The 12,825-nt window shown below is 43.0% G+C and overlaps 1 protein-coding gene and 1 long non-coding RNA gene across 12 annotated transcripts in view; one reads left to right on the top strand and one right to left on the bottom strand.

The window, feature by feature from the left end:
• The window catches only part of LOC118374600 (metabotropic glutamate receptor 4-like), a 318,221-nt gene that overhangs the window by 209,974 nt on the left and 95,422 nt on the right, over positions 1-12,825 (bottom strand). The gene's annotated exons all lie outside the window — the stretch shown is intronic.
• Positions 3,052-5,564, top strand: LOC127932121 (uncharacterized). Of its 9 annotated transcripts, none has more exons than XR_008144152.1 (5): positions 3,052-3,227; positions 4,250-4,468; positions 4,688-4,979; positions 5,053-5,125; positions 5,199-5,272. It is a non-coding gene; the product is annotated as an uncharacterized LOC127932121 (long non-coding RNA). The 9 variants fall into 9 exon arrangements; XR_008144148.1 differs by having other exon boundaries at positions 4,542-4,979; XR_008144155.1 differs by lacking the exon at positions 3,052-3,227 and adding an exon at positions 3,335-3,519 and having other exon boundaries at positions 4,542-4,979.

Here is a 12,825-nt window from a genome sequence, read left to right as displayed (position 1 = left end):
AACGATAAACAGCTGCCTCTGATTCAGAACCAATCTTGGCAACCATAGACATAAAAACACCTAGACTAGAAACAACCCCATAAACATACAAAAACCCTAGACAGGCCAAAAACACATATATCACCCTCGTCGCATCCTGACCTAACCAAAATAATAATGAAAACAAAGAATACTAAGGTCAGGGCGTGACACTATGCAAGCAGAGCAGAAAGTTGTTCCCTTTTAGCGAACACAAAAAACGATAATAAGACCCAAAGCCAACAACATCTAGGGGGACGAGTACTCTCTCCCCTCTAACGGACACCTAAGTCAGTACTGAATCCAGTAGTCTTTGTGTGCTTGAAAAGGTTTGTCAATTGCGTGATACGTTCTCCTTTAGACTACCTGAAGTCCGAAGAATTTAGAAAATTAATATGAGCCACGGAATTATAGCCAGGAAAGCGGGGCTTCTGTGGGTGGGCTCTACACACATTGGACGTGTTTTTGGTTTTCTTCAGGTGAATGTGTTTGGCCGTTGGTGCCCCATAGTTTGTTGTACCGAGTGACCTACTGAAAGGTAACTTTGTGATTTGACAAAACTTACAGAGAGAGACTACTGCAGTAACTGTTTCATTCCAATTGAACACGTCCTACTGGCTCAGCTCAGAGCAGTAATATCATTCTCCATATAAAGTGTGAAAACAGAAAAGCAAACAAGAAAATGACATGGTGCCTGGAGCGCTGCTGTTAAGGACGTGCAGGAAGTCCATTATTAAAGTACCTCCTGTTTAAAAAAGTAATAATACATCTCCTATAGCTTCTGGCCACAGAGGAACTTTGCCATCGTGTTTAGCAGAATGTTTACTTCAGTGTTTATTTCGTCCCTACTTGAATTGTAATTTCACAGATAACGCAGTGGAAATGGATTTTTGTAGATCAAGACATGCCAGGAGGAAAGGAAAGTAAGTGAGTGTAGCAGTGTCACGTTTCTGTCGTGACAGCTAAAGATAGAGGGAAGGAGGGGGTTTGAAGTTTGGCAGTTTATTTACAAGAGAGGAAATGTAATTTAACCGAACAACCTGTTGTCTTTCAACTCTTGCCTTTCCCCACAGCAGAGAAAGTATACAAACTGAGGAACGTGACTTCTGACAGGACAGTGTGTATGTGCATGTGTGTGTGTCTGCATGTGTGTGCGTGCAGTGAGGCAGAGGAAGTTCTAATGTTTCAAACACATGTAACCCCATGAGATGGCGATAACATTGGGGGGTGGAGGTACGCCAAAATCTGCCCCAACTCTCTCTGCACACCTAGGCTAGATTAGAACAGAGACTTGAGAGGTGAGCAGTTGGGCCGTCCCCTTTAGGGCAGTCAAGCACCTATTCGACAGCAGCCTTCACTTGTGTCCCTGTTCCCTTTTTCCTCCGACTCTCTATTGATTGACCTTTAAATGGGAGGCAGAGACCGTCAGGGAGTAGACTGAAGCGGACCATCACAAACACCTTCCCTCTAACCCTGATAGATCTGTACTCATGTCACGACACATCTCTCCAGTCAACACACAATGGGTCAACAAATCTTATGAAGAGGTTTCTAATCATTTCCATAAATGCATTCAACGAGAGCCAGTAACTCAGGTGCTTGCGTTCATTTAAAATGTAAACGACTCAAAGAAAGTGAGTAAACTGCAGCATGAGTTGAAGAATCCTGAAGTTTATTCCTGAGTGCTAATCTTCTTTGAACTCTTTATTATCCGTAACAGCTTTGCATTATTCATAATAACGGCAGAATGTAAATAGTAGGCTCTCTTATCACCTCATGCATAAAATGACTCCTGATTGCACGCTAGGAAATATAACTTTTACTATCTGTTTGGGAAAAACTTGAAGAAAGGAGAACTAGCTATGAACATTATGCACGGTGATGGCACTCCACAGTGCAGGTGACAATATTACATCAAGCGTGTTGAGACATTTTACGGTTTGTGTATAACAACATGCCAGAGATCATAACAAATATGATGAGGATTCTCTAATTAGCCTATCTGGGCTTTGTTGACCGAGGCATATTCGGTTGGTACTATAGCTAATCCCCCATGAGCCTTTGCTGCTGTGTACTGTGATAAACAGTAAATGACTGCCTGGTTGTGAAATTTATAGGTGAGGGCATCTGCTATGCAAATTAATAATGAAATCACACAGCATGGCTAGTCTCTTAACATTAATTATCCTTTCCTCAGCTGACTGTCACAGTTGCTCCGTTGTTCTGAGGGAAAAGCTACACAGAGATGTTCTGCAGCTCAGGGCCCTGTGCTGCCATTACGTAACCACAGAGTAAAATATTCATCATGCTGCTCTAGACCACATCTGTATGTAGGAAATATGCTGAGGAAACAGTTCCCTTTAAAACCTGCTAACTGCACGTGTGTGGCTGCTACTGGTTAGAGGCTGCTACTGGGAGAGGCTGCTACTGGGAGAGGCTGCTACTGGGAGAGGCTTGCGTGCAAATGGGCCTAATAGTGTTTGGGGGTGTGTGGGGAGGGAATCGGGTGGGATTTTTAGGGTGTGTGTGTCCGTCTGGACTGGCCTAGTCAGTACCAAACATGGTACCGTACAGTAAGTGTGTAAAAAAGTTTGTCCTGCTCCTCTTTCCTCTACCTAACTTCCCCTCACAATCCCGTCAATCACCCTCACCCATCATAGCCCTGCCATTCCCAACCAATCAGAGCGCTTGGAAATACGCATCTGGACACTGCACTGGTCCAGTGTTATCATTGTCCGAAGGGAGAAGACACACTTTTGAGGATTTTTTATTGTCGACAGTAACACCAATGTCTGAATGTTGTGCGTGTATAGAAATGTAAGTTGCAGGGGGGTTTATTGGTGGGTCTACATGCTGTGTAATAATAGGTAATTACCACTAATTACTTAAAGTTCCTTTGATAACTTTCAGCCAAATATTCTACTGTATGGCTGTAACTATTATTTAATGTTAGAGTTGTCAATACTGCTTTGTGTATTATTTATTGTATGTAGTATTATTCTGTACTGCCATAAGTATTATTAATGCATTGGTTGCACAAGTTCTTTTACAGAAGTGGTTTAATTGTTTTATTGGTAAACATAGTATTTTGCATGAAAACGCTACAGCAGTGTGTTCCATAGTGGCCTTTATTAAGGTGTTTTATTGGTAAACATAGTATTTTGCATGAAAACGCTACAGCAGTGTGTTCCATAGTGGCCTTTATTAAGGTGTTTCATTGGTAAACATAGTATTTTGCATGAAAACGCTACAGCAGTGTGTTCCATAGTGACCTTTATTAAGTTGTTTCATTGGTAAACATAGTATTTTGCATGAAAACGCTACAGCAACATGTTCCATAGTGGCCTTTATTAAGGTTTTTTATTGGTAAACATAGTATTTTGCATGAAAACGCTACAGCAGTGTGTTCCATAGTGGCCTTTATTAAGGTGTTTTATTGGTAAACATAGTATTTTGCATGAAAACGCTACAGCAACATGTTCCATAGTGGCCTTTATTAAGGTGTTTCATTGGTAAACATAGTATTTTGCATGAAAACGCTACAGCAGTGTGTTCCATAGTGGCCTTTATTAAGGTGTTTCATTGGTAAACATAGTATTTTGCATGAAAACGCTACAGCAGTGTGTTCCATAGTGGCCTTTATTAAGGTGTTTCATTGGTAAACATAGTATTTTGCATGAAAACGCTACAGCAGTGTGTTCCATAGTGGCCTTTATTAAGGTGTTTCATTGGTAAACATAGTATTTTGCATGAAAACGCTACAGCAACATGTTCCATAGTGGCCTTTATTAAGGTGTTTTATTGGTAAACATAGTATTTTGCATGAAAACGCTACAGCAACATGTTCCATAGTGGCCTTTATTAAGGTGTTTCATTGGTAAACGTAGTATTTTGCATGAAAACGCTACAGCAACATGTTCCATAGTGGCCTTTATTAAGGTGTTTTATTGGTAAACATAGTATTTTGCATGAAAACGCTACAGCAACATGTTCCATAGTGGCCTTTATTAAGGTGTTTTATTGGTAAACATAGTATTTTGCATGAAAACGCTACAGCAACATGTTCCATAGTGGCCTTTATTAAGGTGTTTTGTTGGTAAACATAGTATTTTGCATGAAAACGCTACAGCAACATGTTCCATAGTGGCCTTTATTAAGGTGTTTTATTGGTAAACATAGTATTTTGCATGAAAACGCTACAGCAGCGTGTTCCATAGTGGCCTTTATTAAGGTGTTTTATTGGTAAACATAGTATTTTGCATGAAAACGCTACAGCAGTGTGTTCCATAGTGGCCTTTATTAAGGTGTTTTATTGGTAAACATAGTATTTTGCATGAAAACGCTACAGCAGTGTGTTCCATAGTGGCCTTTATTAAGGTGTTTTATTGGTAAACATAGTATTTTGCATGAAAACGCTACAGCAGTGTGTTCCATAGTGGCCTTTATTAAGGTGTTTCATTGGTAAACATAGTATTTTGCATGAAAACGCTACAGCAGTGTGTTCCATAGTGGCCTTTATTAAGGTGTTTTATTGGTAAACATAGTATTTTGCATGAAAACGCTACAGCAGTGTGTTCCATAGTGGCCTTTATTAAGGTGTTTTATTGGTAAACATAGTATTTTGCATGAAAACGCTACAGCAACATGTTCCATAGTGGCCTTTATTAAGGTGTTTTATTGGTAAACATAGTATTTTGCATGAAAACGCTACAGCAACATGTTCCATAGTGGCCTTTATTAAGGTGTTTTATTGGTAAACATAGTATTTTGCATGAAAACGCTACAGCAGTGTGTTCCATAGTGGCCTTTATTAAGGTGTTTTATTGGTAAACATAGTATTTTGCATGAAAACGCTACAGCAGTGTGTTCCATAGTGGCCTTTATTAAGGTGTTTTATTGGTAAACATAGTATTTTGCATGAAAACGCTACAGCAGTGTGTTCCATAGTGGCCTTTATTAAGGTGTTTCATTGGTAAACATAGTATTTTGCATGAAAACGCTACAGCAGTGTGTTCCATAGTGGCCTTTATTAAGGTGTTTTATTGGTAAACATAGTATTTTGCATGAAAACGCTACAGCAGTGTGTTCCATAGTGGCCTTTATTAAGGTGTTTCATTGGTAAACATAGTATTTTGCATGAAAACGCTACAGCAACATGTTCCATAGTGGCCTTTATTAAGGTGTTTTATTGGTAAACATAGTATTTTGCATGAAAACGCTACAGCAGTGTGTTCCATAGTGGCCTTTATTAAGGTGTTTCATTGGTAAACATAGTATTTTGCATGAAAACGCTACAGCAGTGTGTTCCATAGTGGCCTTTATTAAGGTGTTTTATTGGTAAACATAGTATTTTGCATGAAAACGCTACAGCAACATGTTCCATAGTGGCCTTTATTAAGGTGTTTCATTGGTAAACATAGTATTTTGCATGAAAACGCTACAGCAGTGTGTTCCATAGTGGCCTTTATTAAGGTGTTTTATTGGTAAACATAGTATTTTGCATGAAAACGCTACAGCAGTGTGTTCCATAGTGGCCTTTATTAAGGTGTTTCATTGGTAAACATAGTATTTTGCATGAAAACGCTTTATTGCTCGGCCAGCTTCTAGAGACATCCCAGACGGCTCTTGGAGCTTGCACATGCCAGAGTAATTTACGACCCGTTGGCACCCGGTAGATTCTCAAACCAGTCTGGACATAGAGAGTTCCATAAATCTTGACCCCTTGTCAATCCAAGTAATTAGTTTATCTTCTCCAAGAGGTGAATGTTTAAGTTTATGTTTATAGTGATGCTGTGTTTATAGCCCTTTGTAGACATGTTATAAGTGTAATGCCATTAGCCATTTATTAATGTACTTATAGTACCAGTCAAAAGTTTGGACACACCTACTCATTCAAGGGTTTTTATTTTCTTGTACTATTTTCTACATTGTAGAATAATAGTGAAGACATCCAAATTATGTAATAGCACATATGGAATCATGTAGAAACACAAAAAGTGTTAAACAATCAAAATATATTTTACATTTCAGATTCCTCAAAGTAGCCACCACTTTACCTTGCTGACTGCGTTGCAGTCTTGGCATTCTCTCAACCAGCTTCACAAGGTGGACCTGGAATGCATTTCAATTAACAGGTGTGCCTTGTTCAAAGTTAATTTGCGGAAGCTCTTTCCTTCTTAATGAGTTTCAGCCAATCTGTTGTGTTGTGACAAGGTGTAACGGTTTTGACTTGAGGTTATTATTTATAGGGGTGCCAGGTAGGTTGTGCCTACCAGAGAAAACATTGGTTTCTCCTTTTAGTTTGGGTGGGAATGAGTCCCATCTGGTCCGTCAAGTCTACACCAATACAAAGGACGTATGTAAAAGTCAGGATGGAAATAAACTTTTCATAAACCCTTAAAACATTGAAAAGAACTTCAAAAACAACTATATTCTGTTGCGTGGGTTGTATTAGCAACAACAATGATTACACACATATAATAATATCACAATGAGTTCTGGTTCCTCCAGAAATGTCCTGTACCTCGGGCCTAAAAAGAGTCCTGCCCGGTAAAGGAGTTCAGTGAACTCAAGTGACTTTTGTCACGCGATGTTTGTCCGTTCATTCCGTGTAGCGTAAACCCAGTATTAAACATACAATCAATATAACAATTACTTTACCACAGAACCTTAAAGCGGATCAACTCTTAATTAAGTCCTCAACTACCACTAACTACACAAATCACAGTATACATCACATCCAAACAAATGAAATACCGTATACAAAAAGGTGGTAGTCAGTCGGTCAGTCAGACAATCCAATCCGCCAATAGATCTCCCGCGGAGAAAGGCCACGAAGAACGGAGAGGTGTAGTCCAGGGACGCGAAGAGTGGATCCGATCCTGGGTAAACTCTTAGGCTACAAAACACACGTTTAACGGTAACAAAACAAACGGAATAGAGAAGCTTCGGAACTGAGGGTTGAACACATCCTCATGCACGTCTCCATCACAACCCCACTTTCGTGCAGCTGATACTGGCTATTTAATTGGGAATTAAAGGGAAAGCGCCCTATTGGAAGGAGCTGCACTGAGACGGTTCAGAAAAATTCAGGGCCGTCACACACCCCCTCCCCTGGAAAAAGCCGACCATTGCCCTGGAAGGCACATCTTGGTCGGGGAAACCGAGAAAGGTCTCCTCATCACTTTCCTCTACAAAAATATTCATTACTTTTTGGAGCTCACGCTCCTCAGCTGAGGAGTCACAGGCCTTAAGGTGCGAGACTTCTGGGTCTGGGAATCCGAGAAAAGTATCCTCACTATCCTCTTCAAAGATATCCAGGACCTTGCGGCGCTCAATCGCCTCAATTCCTCAGCCGAGGGGTAACAGGCCTTAAGGCGTGAGACATGGACGATGCGCATATCTTCACCTGTGTCCTCTTTCACCACTCGGTAGTTCAAAGGGCCCATCTGCTCCACAATCCTATATGGTCCTTGCCATTTAGGAGCGAGCTTGGCCGAGAAGAATTGTTCAGCTTTCGAGTAAGGATGAGAGCGAAGCCACACCCGATCACGAAGCTGGAACTGCATGTCTCGTCTGTTCTTATCATAATTTCTCTTCTGCTTGAGTCGAGCCTGGATCATGTTCTTTGAGACAAGAGCTCTCAAGTCATGGAGATGGCCTACCTGGTCATAGCAAGCAGCGTCTGGAGTAAGCTGCTGGGGCTGTAGCACCATATCCAAGGGTCCTCGGAGAGGACGACTTAGGTTCAGCTCTGCAGGTGTGACTCCAGTGGACTCTTGCACAGCAGAATTCAGGGCAAATCGAAACTCGTGAAGGTGCTTGTCCCAGTGTTTGTGCTGGGTCCCTACATAGGAAGCAATCATTGTCTTCAAGGTTCGATTTACTCTCTCAGTGAGATTGGTCTGTGGGTGATAGGCCGTGGTCAACTTCTGCCTCAGGTTCCATCTTTGGCAGGTCTCCTCAAAGAGATCAGAGACAAATTGGGAACCTCGATCAGACAGGATGTAATCAGGCACTCCCCAGCGAGTCAGGATCTCTTTCGTAAGGATGTTAGAGACGGTCCTTGCTGTGGCCTGACGCAGGGAAAAGAGTTCCACCCACTTTGAATAGTAATCAACAAAAACAAGTATGTACACATTCTGATTGGAGCTTCTAGGAAATGGACCCATCAAATCCACTCCTAACATTTCCCAAGGTCGGGTAACCACCGTTTGCTGCAACTTGCCAGCAGGCTTTCTACCTTCTGGTTTGTACATTTGACAAACCTGACAATTTCGGATGTGTGACTTCACATCCATGCTCAGATGTGGCCAGTAGAGTAACGCTTGCAACCGCTTGTAGGTTTTGAACCTGCCCAAATGACCAGCTAATGGGTCTTCATGGAAATGTTGAAGCAGTTGTAGGCGTAGAGTGTCCGGTATGTACATTTGGTAGAGTGTTCTGTGAGGTAGTTGTACGACTCGGTAGACTTTATCTTCAATGATGGTCAGCTTTGTGGTAGGATTGACCATCTTTTCTCCATCTTCCAGGATAGTCTGGTACAAAGCCTGTACTTCTGGATCATCCTGTTGAGCTTTCCATATTGCCTCATCAGAGATGGGAAAGTCTGTTTTGGGCGAGTCTCGACTGCTTGACAGGACAGTAGCACATGTAAGATCAGGGCCACCGTTATCACAAGTAGGAGCTCTGGACAAGGCATCTGGAACAGTGTTGTATTTTCCTTTCCTGTATTCCACTGCAAATGTGAACTCTTGCAACCGTAGAGCCCATCTTATGAGTCTGGTGCTTGGTTTGTTGGTCTTGAACACCCACACAAGGGAGGAATGGTCAGTGACCACAGTGAAGTGTCTTCCCTCCAAGTAGTACCTCCACTTTTCCAAAGCCCAGACCACTGCAAGGCACTCTTGCTCTGTTGTGGAGTAGTTCCGTTCTGCTCCATTCAATGTCCGACTGGCGAACGCTAGCACTTCTTCAGTGCCAAGTCCAGTCTGTTGGACTAGGACAGCACCAAGTCCAACATCACTTGCATCAGTGTAAACAACAAAAGGGCAATCAAAGTTGGGATGACCTAAAATGGGAGGTGTGACGAGATGTCGTTTCAGGGTTTCAAAGGAAGTCTGGCACTCTGCCGTCCATTGGAATTTCGCTCCTTTTCGCTTCATCGCGTTGAGGGTTCTGCCACCTGGGAGAAGTTAGACACAAACCGATGGTACCATCCAGCCATACCAAGGAACCGTTGAAGGGCCTTGAGTGTGGTTGGCACAGGGAAGTCTTGTACAGCCTTTGTCTTTTCAGGATCCACATGAATGCCGTCGAAAGACACAATATGGCCAAGGAACTTCAGGGAGGTTTGGCAGAAGTTGCTCTTCTTCATATTTAAGGTCAGACCAGCTTCTCTTAGCTTGTCCAACACTGCTTGAAGATCTTGAAAGTGTCTTTCTCTGTTCTGAGAGTAGATAATTATATCGTCCAGGTAGACGAAACAGATCTTCCCTTTGAGCTCACCTAACGCAATCTCCATGAGTCTTTGGAAAGTGGCAGGGGCATTCTTTAATCCAAAGGGCATCACCTTAAAGGAAAACAAGCCCTCGGCACAGACAAACGCAGTCTTGTCCTTGCTTTCCTGGTCCATCTCAACCTGCCAATAACCACTATTGAGGTCAAGGGTAGTGAACACAACAGCGCCAGACAATGACTCCAGGATCTCATGGATGGTGGGAAGAGGATAGGCATCAGTCTGGGAAACATTGTTGGTCTTCCTATAGTCCACACAAAATCTAAGACCACCAGTCTTTTTTGGGATGAGGACAACAGGAGCAGCCCAGGGAGAGGAGGAACGTTCTATTATATCTTGGGTTAACATATCATTTATGAGTCCCTTTTGGATGATTAGCTTCGCTGGGGACAAACGATATGGCTTTTGCTTGATCGGCATTTCCTGTGTAAGGAATATTTTGTGCTTCAGGAGCCTGGTGCGTCCCAGCTTTGAAGTACATACATCAGCATTATTCTGCAGCTGTTCCAACAGCCTTAACTCCTCTGGCTGTTCCAGCTGAGCTCTTCTCACAGCCTGTAAAAGGAGATCGTCAGAAGGATTATCGAGGGTTAGTGGTACCGGAGCAATGGCAGAGAAGACTGCCACATTTGAACCCCAATCATGTAACTTCATAGCTTCTGATTGGAAGAAATGCTTCTCGCTCGGATTGTATGGAAACCAGTAGCAATTGTGTGCGATATCAATCTGGACACCACTGAAGTACATGAAATCAATTCCCAACACGACAGGAAAAGCAAGGTTCCTGGTTTGTAGAATAACAGAAGGAATCATATAGGAGTGGTTACACAGGCGGAACTCTACCTCACTCCATCCAAGTGGTCGTCTAGCCTCACCATCAGCCAGATAGAGTGGACCTTCTGTCCACGGCTTCAAGTTGTATTGTGGACCGTTAACCTCCTTCCACAGTTTCTCATTGAGCAGTGTGTAGGATGACCCGGTATCCAAGATGGCTCTTCCTGTCCATGGGCCTATGGACAGGGGTAACACCAGTTGGTGCGGTATTAACTGAAAGGAAGGGGATGTCGATGGGGGCGTAGGCAGTGACTCTTGGGGTTTCAGCTCTGGTTAAAGCACCCAGAGAAGGATGGTCATTGCTGCGAAGAGAGTTAGGTGTGTTGGCCTGTTGTGATTTGTGGTTTCTGGAAGGGTTTACTTGATACGGTCTTGGACATGTAGCTGAAGAATGTCCCTTTTGGCTACATCTCCAACAAAACATGAGAGGGGTCTTGGCTGGAGACTCTGGCTGTTGTTGATGGTCTGTCTTGGGTAACTGTTTGGGTGTCTGTTTCTTTCTCTGGTCATATTGCTGTTGGCATTCTCTGTCCTTCTCAAACTGCTGTCCCAAGCGAACCAGTCCATCGACAGTGGTGACTCGTTCTCGGAGTTGACTGGCTAGTAGTGGGTTGATGTTCTTCAAGATCAATTTAATGACCTCTTCCTCCTCAATGCCAGGTTTCCACCTTCTGCACAGGGAGTGGTAACCGTATGCAAAGTCACGGATACTCTCTTTCTCTCCTTGTACTCGATTTCTGACTCTGTCTGCCAATTCATCTGTGTAGTCCTCAGATAGAAATGCAGAGGAAAACTTGGCCTCAAAGTCAGCCCAGGAGGTAGTGGTGAGACGTGCCACATCCCACCAGTCTCGAGCTGTTCCATGCAACACATTCCTCAATGTGGCAAGGAGTTCTTCGTCAGCCAGGGGATTGAGGGCAAGAAAGTCACGACATCTTTCTAGATACATTAGCGGATCAGGACTGTCATCTTTTTTCCCAAAGGTGGGAAATTGCAATTTAATGGGCATCACCCCCAGATGAAGTCTACTCAAATCACCACGAACAAACGAGCTAGGAGGGATTGAGGAAGTAGAGGGGGAGTGCGTTATCGGACAATGAAAATGAACACCAGGATGCATGGTGGATTGCATCCTGCAAGGGGTGGCTGCAGCATGGCCTGGTCTTGGCTGTTCAGAGGTGCCAGCTTGGCCCTCAGTGGTCTGAACTGAAGTGGACACCAGGGAAACTCTGTGTAAGGAGTTGTGCCTAATGGAGGCCATGTCCACAGACACGTCATCCAATATTTTAACACAATTAGAGAGCTCTGTCTGCAAGTGGTCTACAGTGTTAACCATGGGAGAAAAAACAGAATTAACGTCCTTGAGGACCTCAGTGTGGTGATGTTGCAGGCGCCATTGGAGAGTGGCAAGTTGGTTTCGTTGGTAGTCAAACTGCCTGTCTATGGCACCAGTCATTTCCCGTCTTCCACTCTCACTGAGCTCTGTCAGCGTGTGGGTTAGAGTGCTCAGTGAGTTTTTGAATTCCATGGCACTCTGTTGTTGCTCTTCCCTCAGACATTTGAATTTATGGTGGATAAGAGTTTGGAGATGTTGTTGAGTCCGACGAATATCAAGGATGTCACCTTGAAGTTGTAAGACTACAACCTCTGGAGATAAACCAGACAATGGAGGAAGGTTGGGTGTCAGAGGGAGGACTAGCTCAGTACTTCCACACAGATCCATGTCAATAAGTGAGTAACTGGTTAGACCGCCTGTGGCCTGTGGCTCAGGCCGAGCATTCAGATTCCCAGGGCTCTGGCCCAAATCAACTCCATTATCTCCATTCACATTATGATTTGTATCGTCAGCGTGATGGTCAGAATGGCCCTGTGTATTCCCATTGACAGGTATGACATGGATGAGCACATTATCTTGGGGTGAATCCATTGTTTTAATTCCACACAAAATATTTGCTTTGGTTAGTTCTCAATGTTGAGCTGTCCCATCTGGGGTGCCATTTTTATGTAACGGTTTTGACTTGAGGTTATTATTTATAGGGGTGCCAGGTAGGTTGTGCCTACCAGAGAAAACATTGGTTTCTCCTTTTAGTTTGGGTGGGAATGAGTCCCATCTGGTCCGTCAAGTCTACACCAATACAAAGGACGTATGTAAAAGTCAGGATGGAAATAAACTTTTCATAAACCCTTAAAACATTGAAAAGAACTTCAAAAACAACTATATTCTGTTGCGTGGGTTGTATTAGCAACAACAATGATTACACACATATAATAATATCACAATGAGTTCTGGTTCCTCCAGAAATGTCCTGTACCTCGGGCCTAAAAAGAGTCCTGCCCGGTAAAGGAGTTCAGTGAACTCAAGTGACTTTTGTCACGCGATGTTTGTCCGTTCATTCCGTGTAGCGTAAACCCAGTATTAAACATACAATCAATATAACAATTACTTTACCACAGAA

Source organism: Oncorhynchus keta, chromosome 10 (assembly GCF_023373465.1).
Source record: "Oncorhynchus keta strain PuntledgeMale-10-30-2019 chromosome 10, Oket_V2, whole genome shotgun sequence".
In the NCBI taxonomy this organism is placed as follows: Eukaryota; Metazoa; Chordata; class Actinopteri; order Salmoniformes; family Salmonidae; genus Oncorhynchus; species Oncorhynchus keta.
The sequence above is the reverse complement of the archived record's forward strand: the minus strand, read 5'-3'. Positions and strand labels throughout refer to the sequence as shown.